Consider the following 3491-nt stretch of genomic DNA (forward strand, 5'->3'; position numbering starts at 1 on the left):
TTGACTCTGCCGTTTATTAACTGTGGGACTCTCGGCCTCAATTATAAAATAGGAATAATAACTCCTATTTCTTATCTTATTGGGTTCTTTTATTTTTATTTAACAAATATGCACGGAGCGCCTGTTACGTGCCACTCCTCGTCCTCAGCACAGTTGATAACAGTGAATGGGACAGACATGATTCTCTGTCTTGATGAAGCCGACAGTCCAGGGTAGTTTGAGAATCAAATCAGCAAGTATCTGAACACCTTCTGCTAACTACAGAGTGCTCTACTCACACGCTCTTCCTACTGCTTTTGCTTGATAACAACAACCTTGATCTAGAGAGCAGTGAATCATTTGAAAATTCGTAACACAGCTCCCTTCTGAGCATACAGCAGTGCCCTTGTGACATGGTGGGTGCAAACTCTCCTGGGGGTCACAGGGTAGAGCCACTGACTCTCTCCCAGCCTTGACTGAACTCATAGGGTCTCCTGGGCTCTAGCAACAGCCATGTTTTCACCTTGTATGCGTTTTTTCCCCACAGTGCCCTGAGCCTTCCAGGAAAATTGATTCACCCAAACAAGCAGGTCAAGATTTCCATTTGATCTTATTGCTTCATGTGGTCCTAAATTCCCATAGCCATAGTTGCATATAGAAAGTAAATTAATATTAGTAATGGGGAGCTGGGAGGCCCTCAACTCCCATTTCTCATCTTATCCCCTTTTCCTCTCCAGGTCCACTGGCTGGGTCAGGCTCTGTGTCTGGGCAAGGAGCCATCAGTGGATGGGCTACAGATGAGCAGCAGTGGCCCAGTGGTTCTAACTGCTCAGAGGACTTCAGGCGAGAAAATGGGGCTCTTTCTTATCCCAAGGGCTCAGAAATATAAAATGTTGTCTCTAGCCTCTTCCCAATACTCCTCTCAGTTACAGAAATACCTGCTCCTCTTACCGGGTGGCTTTAAATGGACATCGAGGCATTCAGGCAAGACTTGCACATTGAGGGGCTATGTTCACTCGGGAGAGGCTCTGTGTGTGTGAAGGTCACTAATATCTGCATTTTTATTGAGAACATGTCAGACTTGAGCTATTTCTGTTCCATGAAAATTATTCAGGAAACTAATTTTTCTGGACAGAGTGAAAAAGGCAGGGACGGGAGGAATTAATGATTAGGGATTTTGAATTCCTCTCTCTTGCTTCTGAGAAAATTGAAAAATACATGTCAGTTCTGCATTAAAGAAGACATGCAGCTCACGCCTGTAATCCTAGCACTCTGGGAGGCTGAGGCGGTGGATCACCTGAGGTCAGGAGTTCGAGACCAGCCTGGGCAACATGGTGAAACCCTGTCTCTATTAAAAAAAAAAAAATTAGCTGGGTGTGGTGGTGCACACCTGTGATCCCAGCTACTCAGGAGGCTGAGGCAGGAGAATCGCTTGAACCCAGGAGGCGGAGGTTGCGGTTAGCTGAGATCGTGCCACTGCACTCCAGCCTGGGCAACAGAGCAAGATTCTGTCAAAAAAATAAAATAAAATAAAATAAAAAAGACGTGAAATATTCATGTACAAAAAAATGTAAGGCAACCGCACGCACACATTCTCTGAACATCAGCAGTGTCCTAGGGGTGGGGTGAGGTGCTCTGAGGGCTCCCTCTAACTCAGCTGAGAGCAACTCTGCCCTTCCAGATGCTCAGCTCCAAAGCTGTGCTGGTGTTTCTGACCTCTCTTTTTCTCTCATGCCACACATCACACATCTGGCCAGCCAGGAAGTCCTACTGACTCCCTTTTTCAAGACATATCTAGTACCCACCCACCTGTCACATCTTCTACTGTCACTGCTGTGATCTGAGCTGTGATCACTTCTCTCCAGCATGATTGCAGTAGCCTCCTAGCTGGTCTCCCTACTTCTACCCTACACTCTGTTTTAAAAGCCACAGCCAGAGTCATCCTGTGAAGCAGAAGTCACATGGATTTATTAAGTCAGTCCCCTTGTAAGCCCTTCTATTAAAAACAATTTTTAAATGATTTGTATTTTCTACTGATCACTGGAATATCCTGACAGACTGTGCAGAGCCTGCTTGTTCTTTGTTTAGTAGCATTAACCATTACCAGCTCTTTGGCTAGAGTTTACTTCTTTTATTTATTCTTAAAGACAGAAAATTTCTGGAAATGAGATAACAGCAGAAATAGGTTGAGGTTTCTTCGAAGTTGTTAATTTTTACTTCCTGCTAGCTAAATTGGGCCTGTGGTTCTCCTGAGAAACCCAGAGCGGTGATTTTAGCAGAGCTGTGCCAGGGTTAGGTCCAAGGGATCCATTCAAGGCTGGCATAAGATATCGATTGGGGAAAAATCAAAGAGCCCATGCAAAGTCTACCGGAAATAAATGAGTCTTGGATGAGCTTCATTAATCTGCAAACATTCCCTGCGTTTTCCTCCTCGCCCATGGTCTTTTCCTTCAAGGGGTTCTTTGCCAACCAAGTTCCTAGATCTTTATAATGCAAATGTGATCTGAACAATGGGCGGTAATATTGATGATAGCAAATAATTATTAAGCACCCTTTTGGTGCCAGGCACTATTCTAAAAATTTTATATCCATTCATTTATTCACTCATCCAACAAATCTGTTTTGAGTATGTGAATACAAAAGTATCTGAGACGGGTCTCTATCAATGTAGAAAGTTTATTTTGCCAAGGTTCAGGACGCATCTGTGACACAGCCTCAGGAGGTCCTCATGACATGTGCCCAGTGGTGGCTGGGGCACAGCTTGGTTTTATGCATTTTAGGGAGACATGAGACATGTAAGATATACATTGGTTCTGTCCAGAAAGGCGGGACTACTCAAAATGGGGGTTTCTAGGTCATAGGTAGATAAGAGACAAAAGCTTGCATTCTTTTGGGTCTTTGATCAATATTTCACTGAAGACACACGCTACATATAAGAAGGGGCAGAGGAGAAATGGTCTTTTATGCCTTAGTCTGGCTCAGTGAATCTGCATTTTTGCATAAGCAATACGACAGAGGAAGCAATTGGATATGCATTTGTCTCAGGTGAGCAGAGGAATTACCTTGATTCTGTCTGTCCTTTGTCCTGCACCTATGAAGATAAGCTATCAATTTACGTTGTCAGGGTGAAATTCCACAGAACTGGTTTAGGGCAAAGATCTTGAGGCCCACAAGGAATTTCCTTGCAGGCAAATTGTGAGGGAGGGATATAGTTTTTTAAAAAAATATTTGCAGCTATCTTATTTAGGATTAAAAGAGGAGGCAGTTTGCCTGATGCAGTTCCCAGCTTGACTTTTGCTTCACTTAGTGATTTGGGGGTCCTGAGATGTATTTTCCTTTCACAAACACTTATTGCATACATGAATAAACAAAACAGAAAAATAAATCCCAGCCCTCCAGAGCTTATAGTCTAGCACAGGGAGGCAGAACATATATGATAATCACATGAATAAGTAAATTATATTGTATGTTAGGAGGTGATGGGTCAGGGAAAAGAAAAGGAAATGAGAGCA

This window comes from Pan paniscus, chromosome 2 (assembly GCF_029289425.2).
Source record: "Pan paniscus chromosome 2, NHGRI_mPanPan1-v2.0_pri, whole genome shotgun sequence".
Taxonomy (NCBI): Eukaryota; Metazoa; Chordata; class Mammalia; order Primates; family Hominidae; genus Pan; species Pan paniscus.